The sequence below is a fragment of the Cajanus cajan genome, chromosome 6 (assembly GCF_000230855.2).
Source record: "Cajanus cajan strain Asha chromosome 6, NIPB_CcT2T_4, whole genome shotgun sequence".
Taxonomy (NCBI): domain Eukaryota; kingdom Viridiplantae; phylum Streptophyta; class Magnoliopsida; order Fabales; family Fabaceae; genus Cajanus; species Cajanus cajan.
In genome coordinates, this window is record NC_138522.1 from 24,643,380 (window position 1) to 24,657,938 (window position 14,559).

A 14,559-nucleotide genomic window follows, 5' to 3' on the forward strand; every position below is an offset into this window, starting at 1 on the left:
ATTTGTTGCTATTTATTGAGTCACAGATTTCCTTTGGGTTTGAAAAACATGTTTTTTTTAATGAAGTTCTTGAATATAGGACACTTTGTAGGCTTTTGGGGCTTAATAGGAACAATACTAATTTGGAAACCTTGGAGAATTTCCTACACGAGGTACTTGAACATAATTACAAACTGGCTAACAATGTAGTGAATGTGACAAAGTTCTGTCAGTGGCTCAAGGCTAGGCTAGCAGGTGCGTTGTGACCTTTTTTTTATATTGTTAAGTTTATTTACTATTGCAATTACTAATATAATTTTTTATCCTAACTTGACTAAAGGACTGTAACTTACAAGGGAATAAAAAGAAAGTAATGGCTCTTATTGTCAAAGTATTCCGTTTTGTTTAAAAATTCATTTAAAAGATAGATTTGGATCAAGTCATGCAACATGTTTTATTCAGGTGCTTACTCTAAAGAACTATTTTTAGATGTCTCAACTGAATTTCGGATATGTTGATGATGTCTTGGTTTAATTCTCTGCTAGGTCATCTGTCTCATTCTGCTAAAATTTGGTACTTGGAATTCATATGTATCCAATATATACATGGGAGACAAAGTGCCAAATTAATAACACAAAATCAATTTGATGAGGGAATTTTGTTAAATATCATTTGTTATCAAAAAGTTTTCTAACGAGGATTTGATATATTTTTTCTTTTCCTTTTTCAGAAAAATTGCTTGCTTCTTACCAAATTGCAACATATTTCTTGACTTCTTGTGATTTTTTTATGTATCATTTTTTTTATATCTTCCTTGTGAAATTGCCTAATACATTCAAGCTACATGTTTTTATCAACCATACGTAGGGTTATAAAAGAATGTATTATATTTTGTGCATATGATGAACAACAATACAAATTTGTAGGTAAGAATGTATCGTATTGAGCTCTGTGTAATGAAATAGAACATTTTTGAAGAAATTTGAGCCATGTGTCCTTTATATGAATTTGCTTCCTTAATGAAAGATAAAAGAATTTTCTCACAGCACCTTCAACATGCATAAATCATTGTCGAAATTTCACAAGACAAGGTAAGTATGTGTTATTCTATAAAGAAAAGGTTTAGTGAAGCGACCAATGATTTTACAATAATAAATGCTAGACTAATGTATTTTCTGATCTGTTATAACTTTTCATGTTGTTGGTGTTTTTGTTCTTGAATGCATGCATGTGTGGTTATGCATCCTATAGATGAACATAATTTCTTTTTCTTTTTCTTAATATTCATTTCTAATCGTTTTCTGATGTTTTATTATAAATTTTGGTTAAAAGGCTAAAGACATCAAGTGTTAAACCATTGAGCATTATCTTTGTTGGCATATTACTAACAGGTATGATACTTTTGCACACCTCCAATTTTTGGTATTTTTTTGTTTAATTGAATTGTTGTCTCTTCTACAAAGCTTTATCATTAACAACAAAAATTTAATAGAAATTATTGGTAATCTAATATATTTATTTTCCTAACATTCATTATTTTTCTATTAGTGTTTATTCTTTTATTATATCTTTCTGCTTCTCTTTGTTAATTATTCCTTCAATTACACCAATATGCGTTGTTATTTTATTTATATTTTTTGTATTCAAACCTTGACAGCAAAAGCAGAGAGACATGTGTAAATTATGTTATCTACTAATTTTTAATTTCCATTATAGTTTGTAATTTGCATTATAGTTTGTAATTTGTATGTTTTCTTGTTTTTTGAACTGAATCATCTAATTAGATGAACTAGTCCATTTAAGAAAATAAAGCATTCCATGGCCTTACTTTTTTTATTTTAAGAATCTAAGTTTAGTTTAACTCAATCCCTGAAAAACTGGTTTATTTTAGTCTTCATTAGTCTATGTAGGATTTCTAACATTCCTCTGACACTAAGATTGCAGCGTCAAGTTTATTGAACTAACTATCTGCAAGTGATCTTATAGAATAATAATTAGGGTAGGCTCTGAATTTGATACTGTCTTCAAAATACTAGAGATCCTACATAATGATATGTCAAATAAAGTATATAATAAGCTGATTTTGTAGAGGTGAATTTGAACATAATGTAATAGTATGCGGATCATTTGGTTTATTTGATTGTTTATATTGATATTGCTTTTTGATGTCATAATTTAACCAATGTTGTATTGTATCTGCAGGTGATGGAATTTCTGACATCACTTGCGGGATGGAAATCAAGCATTCAAGGTCGCTAAAAAGCTTTACATGGTGTATATATTGGAAATTCCTTATTTATTGTATTTATACTTTTGTATATTTGGTTTATTTGATTGTTTATACTTGTGTGGTAGCTATAAATTCCTGGCTGAGAATTATATATATTGGAAAGATTAAGGAAAATCTGCTCAGAGGGTTTTTTTTGTTCCCCCATTAGAAGTTCATATTATTGTATTTATTTCATATTCTTTCTTCAGTTTGGTTACTGCTCCTAACCAGCTCCTTGGGGATTAAATATGAAATATGAAATTTCTAAAGCTATATATATGTTCATTACAGGTAATCAGAAATAATCCAAAAATAAGCATGATTTTTTTTAATGCAATCTACATTGGTTCTCAAGAAAACTGATGTAGATTTATGCTTAAATCTATATTGGTTGTCCAGAGAACCGATGTAGATTTATGCTTAAATCTACATCGGTTATTCAAAACTAATGTAAAAATGTATACATTTTCTACATCGCTCTATTCTACATCGATTTTAGAACCGATGTAGATGACTTTAGAGAACCGATGTAGAATATGCATCTTGTAGTAGTGAAAGATGGTATGAAACTTGGGCCTATGGAAAAGATGTTATTAGAAGGTTGTGGCCCAAGAAGGCTATTGATTGGACAACAGGATTTTTGGCTTTTAGGATGCTAGATTGGAAGAAGTTACATGATATATGTTAGCTTCGCTGGGCACTAGCCCTTAGAGTTCTAGTCCTTACCCCGCCACAGGTAGAATCATGTTGTAGTTGAAATATAATATTGCTAAATAGTTGTATTTATTGTGGAAGAACATATGCTAAAGTTTTGATGATGTCAAAGCATTGAAGAAAATAAAGGTCAAGATAAAGCAAGCTGATTAAGAAGCAAGATCTCAAGTAATAACTAGATAAGTCTTGACTGCTTAGCTTAGTATGTAAAATGAACTTTTAGAATTTGAAAATTTTACCTGGCCATTAAAATAAGGATTTCAAGAAAACCTAAACTTAATCTTTTTGAATAGAAGAATAAGTTTTTTGAAAAGAAAGCAAAAAGAGTATTCAAGAGATTAAACAAAAATATTTTTAACTGAAAAATAGAAGCTTTCTATATCTTAAGTTTTCATAAGATAATTTTGGTATTATCAGTCTGGAAATCGATTACCATTACATGTAATTGATTACCAGAGGATGAAAACTTCTCTGTTTAAAATTGAAATGTTAAACGTGCTCTGGTAATCGATTACCAGTTCTTGTAATCGATTACTAGAAGATGAAACTTCAAAATTTGAATTTAAATTATACTACGTTTCAAACATTTTGAACTTAAACCGTTGTAATCGATTACCAAGTCTTGTAATCGATTACCAGAGCCTATTTTCTGAAAAATTATAGAAAGTTACAACTCTTCATTAAAAGACATAACCTAAGAAACAATTGTCTATAAATACCTATAATTTTTCAGAGAAAGGTTACGAACTCTATTGTGAAAATCATTTACAAAAATTACTTGGTCAAATCTTAAGAGTTCTTTAAGATCATCAAAGTGTAATATCTACTCTTCAAAGAGAGTCATTCTGTAAAACTCAATTGATCATTGGATCTGTAAAGGAGAAAGAGTTTTTCTCCTTGTTGGTTTTTGAATCTCAACACAAGGAAAGGGAGTTCCGAGGTGTTGGAGGATTCAAGTCTTGTAAGGTTTACAAGAGTAGTGGAAATCTCAAGTGGGAGACTTGAGGACTGGATGTAGGCAGGATTGACCGAACCAGTATAAAATCAAGTTTGCAATTCTTCTTCCCTACACTTTTATTTATTTGTTATTTAATTGTGTTTGAGTTGTTCTACATCATCATTCTTTACATACAAATTTTTCTAAGGAAATAAATTGATAAGAAAGTAATTGGAAAATTTTTTACAAGAGGAAAATTTAGAAAACTTAATTCACCCCCCTCTTAAGTTATACGAGGCTAAGTGACTAACAAGTGGTATCAGAGCAGGTTTCTCTTATAAGGCTTAAAAGCTTCAAGGATTGAAATGGTCTCAACAAATTTTTTATTTTCCGAAGGAAACTCCATTAATAGACCTCCAATATTCAATGGTGAAGGGTATCATTATTGGAAATCTAGGATGCAAATTTTTATAGAAGCCATAGATTTAAACATATGGGATTCTGTTGAAAATGGTCCTTTCATTCCCACTATTGTAGTAGGAAATGAAATTAGAAATCTACCCAAAGATCAATGGAGTGATGATGATAGAAGAAAATTTCAATACAATTTGAAAGCCAAAAATATAATACCTTCTGCATTAGGCATAGATGAATATTTTAGAATTTCAAATTGTACAAGTGCAAAAGAAATGTGGGATACATTCACTACTACAGGATGTATATTCTACATCGGTTCTGCAAATTCATCTACATCGGTTCTAAAATCGATGTAGAATATAACGACTTAAAAAATGTACATTTCTACATCGGTTTTCTTGAGAACCGATGTAGATTGCATTTTTTTTAAATTGTTTTTTTTATTCGTTCTGATTACTTGTAATGAACATATATAAAAATTTTAAACAAATTTTTCGTCTATATATAATGGACAAATATTGTCAATTAATATTAACTTAGCCACCAAATTACAATAACAAAAATCACACAAACAAATTATCAATTTTAATATATCAAATATAGGCTGGGGCTTTACTTTTCTTTTTAACAGATAATGCATATGTAATACTCTTTTTTTTCATTTTTTAAATGTGTCCTTTAATTTTGATTTCATTCTGCATTAATCTCTTAAATAGTAAATGATGGAATAACACTAAGGCCAAGAAGACCAAGAGGTGATATATCGCAGGAGGCAAGAGGAATGGGTTAGTATTGAATAACCTACTTTTGGGCCTTACCTCCTAAGTTTTTATAACATTTATTTTTATTCCTATTTTTTTGCCCTTTTCTTTAATTTCCTATTTTACCCTTGTATTTTGGGGTATCTTAGTCATAGGATTTATTTTCATTTGTATTTCGCATTTTACCCTTGTATTATGGGGTGCTTTAGATCATAAGTTTTTAATTTTGGGCTAAGGTATTTAATTAGGGAGCTAGACATATTTTTGGTGGTGTTTGGACCTATTTTTGGACTTAGAAAGGCTTAGGCCCAAGTGGAGGGCAAAGGTTGCATGGTCTTATCATGCACCTGCATGTACCCTAACTAAACCCAAAGATTTCATCCTTGGCCACCAAGTTGCATCTAGGGTTAATTTGGGTTTCATTTGGTGTGCATTTGGCACCCTAAATGCAACCCTAGATGCCTCCCACTCCTATAAATACCCTAGGCACCACACCTTGTAAATACTTTGGATTATATGAATTTGAGTGAGCATTTTTGCCTCAAATCCTCTCCTTAGTCACTAGGTCAATTCGGCCTACCTCTCTTATCTCCTCCTTAGAGTGAGTTTAGGGATACCTTGAATGGCCTTCACCTCCACTTAGTGAAGAGAGTCAACTAGAACACCCAAAACACCATCCTCCCTTCATTTCTCATATTCGCCCAAGCCATCACCATCCACGCCCACCTTCCTTTTTGCCTCACCCTTGAAGGAAATCCACCCACTAAGGTCACTATCTTGGCCTTGGCAAGGAGCTCCTCTTCACCATTGACGTTTGTTCATCCCCTTGGTGGAAGGAGTCCATCAGTAAAATTAATTAACACAACCGCTATTTTCAGATATTACTTCTACTAACATAGACAAATTGTTCTTAAATGGTTCCTACGTACTCCTAATGATGATTTGTTATGAAATGAATGATCTAAAATTATAAAATTAGAGTTTAATTAAAATATATATACATATATATATATATATATATATATATTGATATATTAATGAGGATTTCAATATGCACTCATTACTATATAATAACTAGAAAACAATGTGCACTTTGATCATAAACTTCTTTTAGTTTTAACTTAGTATTTAGTACTGCAGTAATAATCATGAGTTCAACAAATTACTCAAAATGATAATATTAAAACACCATATCACTCAAAATGATAATATTAAAACACCAAATTCAGGTTTTGAAAAAGATTTAAAAATTAACAGTTTTCAAGAATTTTAAAAAATTATAGAGATGCAAGAAAAAGAGATTAGATAACAAATTGCTCTAACATCTAACAATATAATAAGAAAACTATAGATATGGAAGAATAAGGATTAACTAATTTTGGAAAATATTTTTTTATTCATCATATAGATATATCATGCATCAGCCACTATCAAGATTGCATGCAACGCCAGAGCTACGAATCAATGATGCAGTATTGAATTATTGTGCCTGGTGCTAAAGCTATACATAATTAGAAAAATTCAACTTAATCAATTATTCACTACATTAAAACGAAGGTATTATATAATATATAAAATTATCTATTTTGTGCATAAAAATTAAACTTTAATTATCTGGTATATTCATATAATACAATCTCAGCATGAACAATTTATCAAATCTATTAACCATGTTGAATAGTCCTCAGCACCAGTCATGGATCCAATTTTGGATCGTGAGACATAAGTTTTGGAAGGGAAGGGCAGGGTAGACATCCAGAAATTTCATTTAGTTAGAAGCACTCAAACTTGGTCTATGCTACAAATAGACTTAAAAGATTAAAGTGGTAAGCTATCTGGGCAGCAAATAATGACAAAATACCACTACTAGCACCAACATCAACTACTACATGACCAATGAAATCTGCACAATTCTCCATAATTGCAGCATAATAGGTTCCTAAAACAAAAACATCAAGAATTCCTCAGTAAATATATGGGTACTGGTAGAATTAAAAAAACAAAATAACTAAACAAAAGACCACTAGAATACAATTATGTGTAACCTGTCCTCACATAGTCCTGCAACATATTTTGCTGATGCAAAAGTTGTCCATAATAATGAAAATACATTTTTGTAGAAGAAGACTCTATCTTTTCATCAAATTTTCTTTTAGAATTTATTACAATAGTTCCATTTGGCAAGCTTCCTCCTACATCAAAACAATCAAATATGTAATTAAACACATATTACCAATAAAAAAACCAATGTAAGAATGCATGCAGTAAAAAAGAAACTTAGGATCAAACAAAATAAACACAGAAAAGTACAATTAATACACAACTGTATGTATATATGATCATGAACAAGGTTGAAAATGAAAAACTTTTAACCAATATAAAATATTTAATGGTCCAACCCCAAACACCAATTTAGGTACTAGCTGTAAAAAGAAAAACATAAAAGAAGGTTATATGAAACAACCAATTTTACCTAGTTACAGTGAGATCCAATGCAACATCAGAAGTACTATAATAAGAAACAACCTCTTTCATTAATTATACAATATCCTAAGTTCCTCTATAACATATTACCTGTCAAGCAACATTTCACAGGTATCAACTAGCATTGCAAGTTCTTTAAATATCCATTTAACCATTGAGAAATCTAAAAAAAATAAATTGAATGATGAAAATTTTTGAAATAATAATATGTCAAAGAAAATCAACTAAATCCCTACATCCTATGTTTCATGCATCAACAACGCAGTTGGTTTATAAATGCCATTCTGCAGACCAAAGATGACCGAAGTAATCAAAATCAACACAGTTTTCCAAATGCCATTCTACAACAAGGTTTACACAAATTTCCAAAGCAGCACCTTAAACATCGAGTTCCTTCTTCCATTGTTGGAATACACAATGGAAGGCCTCACTCTCTTCCTCATTTCTAAACTGTATAGCGACTCCACTGGAATATGATGTCTAGTTCAAAAATAGCACAGTTAAAAGGCATAACTATATGGTAGAAAATCAACAAATTAAGCAAAGAAACAATGCACCAGGAAGCACGCACACCTCACAAGAACATAAACATTATTATTTAAGGAAAAGTAACAAAAACACAGAAAAGAACATAGAATGCAGCAGGACTGTAATACCAATTCTCTGAAGCTCGAATCTTCTAACACCGAAAAATGAAAAAAAAATCAACAGAGTTTGTAATGTGCTAGTCGAATGAAACAACACCAGCTGAGTTAGTAATAGTAATAAAGCATTTGTACTTGTTTGCCATCCTCAGACTCTTCCACCATGCAAACTGGTTCAATAGGACCTAATCTGAATAGCTGTAAACCACAATGAACAACCATATTTCAATACGCCTCAATCAAAACAGAGATGAAAAATGTTAGCATCACACTCTTTTCCTCTTTTCAATACATTCTTTAGTATCGACTGAAATTCATTAAAAATCACATTATTTTTAAAATTCCACTTCGCATTTAATCTCCTGATTTCGTAGTTTTCAAATAAAAATTAATGACCAAAACCCACAATCACCATTCACCATCAATCAATAAGCAATAGATCAATAGAAAAAGAAACCCTAATTTTTCATTTGGGTTGAACAAATTTTAATGCATCATGAAGCAAACAAATACCTTGTACAAGTGAACAACGCTAAACAAGTAGACGTTGCAAATGTTGCCTTCGATGACGAACTCGCACAAGAATGCCAACAGGTTTTGGGAGAGCTCCTTTAGGAGCGTCTGTGAATTTGAAACTCGCGCAAGAGCACCGTTTGTCAAAGTGGGTTGTCGTGAAGAGAAGAGGCTACAAGAGGGTTGAAAGAGAATGTGTCTACGAAAGAGTTGAGAGAGAACGCGCAATCTATTGAGAGCTTGCTTCTTGCTGTAAGCGTGGTAAACCCTAAGCATGGTAAATCGCTTCTACATCGGTCACCAACACAAATGATGTAGTGTACTTTTCGAATTTGAATTCTACATCGGTCACTACCAAAACTAATGTAAAATACTTCATATTTACATCGCTTTGTTATTGTAACGACCCGCCACGGTCTCTACACTTAGTGGAATCGCACTACAACTAGTTAACTAAGAGAATATTAAACTGGATAACACATACATACAGGCATAAATATAAAGATCAAAATAATTAAGTTTTTGTATATAAAATATAGCACCATATATGTACAGTCATCCCAAAATATTCCTTAGTGCCGGTCAAGCACTGACAAAAAGAATGTTACCCAAAATGGTAACTTAAAACACGAGACTCAGCTCCTCGTCTCGCAACGATCACCTCTACTCCCAAGCTATCCCTGACCTGCTCCCTGTAGACCCCTAAAATTGTCCGGGTCAGAAATAAAGCTTGAAGACTCTCGAAGACTGAAGGATAATCAGCCAGAAGGACTCCTCGAAGGCCCTAGGAGGGTTCTCTGTAGGTCCAGAGGTCTTAGAATAGTTTAAAATAAAGAAGTGGAGGGAAAAAGCCCAATACGGCCGTACTGAACTCAATACGGCCGTATTGAAGCTTCAATACGGCCATACTGAAGTCAGTACGACCGTATTGACACTTCAATACGACCGCTGCGAACTCAATACGGGCGTATTGAAATTTCTGACTTTCAATACGACCGTATTGAACCCCAATACGACCGTATTGAAGTTCAAAAATTTCAATACGGCCGTATTGGCCTTGTAGGCCGTACTGCGCCTATTCCCTATAAATATGACGTCAATTGGACGTCATTCCACACTTTTCAACATAGTTTGAACCCTCTCCTTGAGTATTCTGGGGTTTTTGAGCAGTGTTCTGCCCTAGAAATCACTCGGAGAGTTGATCCGACGAAGTTCTTGAGCCCCGAGCCATTTTGCTTGAGGATCGAACCTAGTCGAGGGGAAATCTCTTTGATTCCCTTAGTTAAAATTTTGTTCTAGGAGAGCGAGGAGCGGGCTTGTAGAGCGAGGGAACGCCAAAACGCTTCCCAGTTCATTTTTTATAAAAAGCACGCTTCAAGAGGTTTCCCTTCAATCCTTCCTTTTACTGCTTTCTGTGTGCATATTTAAACTGTCATCATGTAGATAGTCAATTCATAATTGTTTAGAATAAATAGGGGTAATTTAGTAATTTTACGCTGTTATTTTAGAAAATAATCTGTCATAGGGAACCCGAAAGGGGCGCTGTGGGGTGCTAACACCTTCCCCACGCGTAACCGACTCCCTTACCCAACTCTGGTTGTAGTGGCCAAAGTTGATTTTTAAATCAATTGCCTTATCCCTTTTTCCAATGTTTTGAGTAAAACATTGGTGGCGACTCCACGAACCCTCCTTTTATGAAAACCTCTAATCCATGGAGGGTCCCGCTTGGGATTAATATGGATTAGTAAGCCTTTTAATAAAATTGCTCGTTTGACGAGGTCTCAGTTTGAGAATAAGTCATTCTAGCAATCCACTATTTTTAAACAAATAAACGAGTCCAACCATCCTTCGCGAATGCCGAAAGCCCGTTTCGGGCCGGTGGCGACAGATGGCGACTCCACTGGGGAAGCCTCGAGAGTCAGTCCCATTTAGTGACAGATTATTTTTAACAAATAATAGTTAAAAATTACTTTATTACCCCTTGCTTGTATGATAACATGATTTATTATATGGCTTTAAAATAACTGTTGTATGTTTAAATTCCGCAATTGTTTGAAATAAAAACTGCACACAAACCTTTGCACACAACAGTTCCCTCTATACCCGGGGGCATGAGTGATTAACCATAGGGAGTGGATGTTAGTACGGCCGGTTGTCGAATGGGTCTATAGGTGCCCGTAGACCGTTGTCGGAAAACATCACTCAAGGTGATAACCATGAACTTGAGTCCGACGGTGCGTTGGAACTTTCCATCGACCTACGATGAGAGGAATTGGGTCCCTATAATGGGGGCACCTTGGGGGCCTTTGACCAAGTGAGAACAGTTAGATCCTCCTTGAATATGCACTTTTCTGCAGGAGACCCCTACCTCGTGATTCGCTCGTGACTGTTCGCGGATGAGTGAATTGTTTGTGTAAATGTTTATGTGCAATTGTTTGTGCATTAATAAATAACCTCGTGATAAGGTCTAAAAATAATCCCCATGCATAAAAAAACCATGACATGAGAGGAAAGACCATGTGTGAAAATATAATAAAAGTGAGGAGCATGTACATCATTACCAATAAGACATCATGCGTCCTCATGAAAACATACATTTTAGGATCACCAATACCTCTTGACATGAGTGAAAGAGACCCATGACTATAGAGATTCTCCGTTGGGGAGAAATCATAGATAAAGAAGGGTGGTAAACTTCCGTCTTAAAAAGGCAGCGCCTTAAAGATGGAGGTTTATCAAGCTCATGTTAAAAAGTGTATTCATTCCATAAAATAAACTAACTAAACATTCATTTTAGAAAGTGGCTGGTCATCTCTCTGTCCTTACGCGCGCACGGAAAATCAAGAAAATGGAAGCATTGGAGGAGCAAAACAAAAAGCTCACAACCGAGCTTTCACAGCTCAAAGAGCAGATGGCGCAAATGTTGGAACTCATGCGTCACCATAACATTCATGGATCTCATCACAATGACCATGGGTCCCATCATGAGGAGGAGGAGCATGAAGAAGATCCTCCACATGCCATACCTCTTGGGGCTGGAATCATGATTAAAGAGCCCGAGGTTTCAAAAGAACAATTCCACGCCCTAGAGGATCGGTTGAGGGCTATGGAGGGGCATGACTTCGATATTAAAGATGCCGCCGACATGTGTTTAGTAAGGGATATTCAATTCCCTCCCAAATTTAAAGTGCCAGATTTCCCGAGATACGTGGGATCGACTTGCCCCAAGAGTCATCTCACCATGTACTGCCGAAAGATGGCTGCATATGCCACAAACGAAAAGCTCTTGATCCACTGCTTCCAAGAGAGCTTGGCTGATACTGCGCTCAACTGGTATATGCAGCTAGATGGAAATCTAGTACACACATGGAGGCAGTTGGCTGACGCCTTTCTCAAGCGCTACAAATACAACATCGACCTAACACCCGATAGGTCAGATCTTCAAGCCTTGAGCAAGAATAATGATGAATCTTTCAAGGCGTACGCCCAACGTTGGAGGGAGTTGGCGGCACAGATAGAGCCCCCGCTGTCAGATAAGGAGACGGTGTCCCTATTCATAAACTCGTTGACCGGTCCCTATTATGACAAGATGATAGGGAACACGACAACACTCTTCTCGGACATCATCACCATTGGCGAAAGAGTGGAACAAGGGCTGAAAAGTGGGAAGCTAGCTGGGCTTTCCCAATCATTTGAAGCCAAGAAGACCTACGGGAAGAAGAAGGAAGGAGGAGTCAATGCCGTAAATATTTCTTCATCTTCTTCCACTTCGAAGTCAGGAAAGTCGCAATTCACCCCTGTGAAGAAGTTTGATAAACTTCCGACCACCTACAGCGATCTCCTGCCGAAGCTAGTAGAAGCCAAACTTCTAGCTTACGTTCCACTAAAGAAGATTGATCCACCTCACCCCTATTGGTACAAACCGCAAGACAAATGTCTATACCATTCGGGGGCATCGGGGCATTCAACGGAGAATTGTAGAGCTCTCAAAAATAAGGTCCAAGACCTTATCGATGCAGGGTGGATCACTTTTGATTCAACAGCGCCCGACGTGAGCAAAAATCCTCTACCAAAGCAGGAGTAGAGAGAAGAACAAGCCACGATAGGGCCCCTTCATATTTTTCTTTTAGGGACTCATGATCAGTACCCGAGATCATGAGGACCTTTTCATGTAAATAAGGGTTTTGTACAGTTTTATATACATACATCAATAAAGAGGCATTTTCACATTACTCTCTTTTGTTCTTTTCTCTCTTTCCTCATCAATATTAATAAATTCTAAACCTAAACAGAACCAATAAAATAATTGTGTCTGTAATTGTTCGCTCTAACCGGGATCCGAAGGTGAAAGGGTTGAGTTGGACAGTGATGAGGAGACCATTTCTCCGGATCTGCAAAGATTGCTAGATCAAGAAGCTCGTCAAGAGAAATTCGAAACCGTGAATTTGGGGCATGACCGAGAGATAAAAGAGGTCAACATTGGGACCCATATCAGTGATGAAATAAGGACACATGCTTCCACTATGATTATAATAAAATCATTCTTTCTCATTGCTTCTTTTCTTGCTTATAATAAAATTCTAAACCACATTTTTTTTAACCCTGTTTGAATAAACATGAATGAGGTTAAAATCATCTTAATAATAATAAACCCACATCATTTTTATGTGGAAGTGTGTGTGTCAACTTGGAGCACCTTTTCTTGGCCTCAATAAGTGCCATCATGGATAAAGAAATCCTAAAGATAAAAAGACCCGCTAGGAATCCCACAAAAGGGTGACCTAGGCAAAAGTTAGGGTTACAATAATAAACAAAAACAAAGGTCCGCTAAAACGCCACAAAAGGGTGTTTTAGGCAAAAATAAGGACAATCAAAAAACAAAAGAAATCCATGATGGTAACACGAACCAAATTCAAAAAGAAAGGTTCAAGGGAAGCTATCCAAGTTGTCAAAGCACAATCATTAATAACAAAGATGTGCTTAACCTCATAAGTGTTTAATCGAACAAGCCTAAACACATAAGCCTACCTTGGCCATCCATTCTTACAAAAACCATTTTTGAAAAATAATCCCCTCTAAAACACAAACTTTTGAAAAATATACCCTTTCCTTCTTTTCTCTCTTGTCCCAACGATTTTAGAATAATCTAGTGGAAGCATGGAGAAATAAATCATCACTGATAATGGATCTAATCTGAACAACAAAATGGTGGAAGAACTGTGCCAAGAATTCAAGATCCAACACCACAACTCTTCCCCATATCGGCCAAAGATGAATGGGGCAGTCGAGGAAACCAATAAGAACATCAAAAATAGTGCAAAAGACGGTTGTCTCATTTAAAGACTGACACGAGATGTTACCCTTCGCTCCTCATGGCTATAGGACTTCAGTACGTCCATTTACAGGAGCTACTCCATTCTCACTCGTTTATGGGGTGGAGGCAGTTCTACCCATCGAAGTCGAGATATTCTATCTAAGGGTAATCATGGAAACAAAACTTTCCGAGGCAGAATGGGTTCAAAGCCAATATGACCAGTTGAACCCTATCAAAAAGAAACGGCTGAACGCCATATGCCATGGTCAAGCCTATCAGAGGAAGATCAAAAAGGCTTTTAACAAGAAAGTCCACCCTCGAGTCTACCATGAGGGAGAGTTGGTAATGAAGAAATTACTACCAACTCAAAAGGACAAAATCGGAAAGTATGCCCCGAATCACGGAGGACCATACGTGGGAAAACGAGCCTTCTCAGGAGGAGCATTGATCCTCACAAACATGGATGGAGAAGAACTTCGATACTTAGTCAACACTGACGTGGTAAAGAAGTACTATGCTTGAAGACG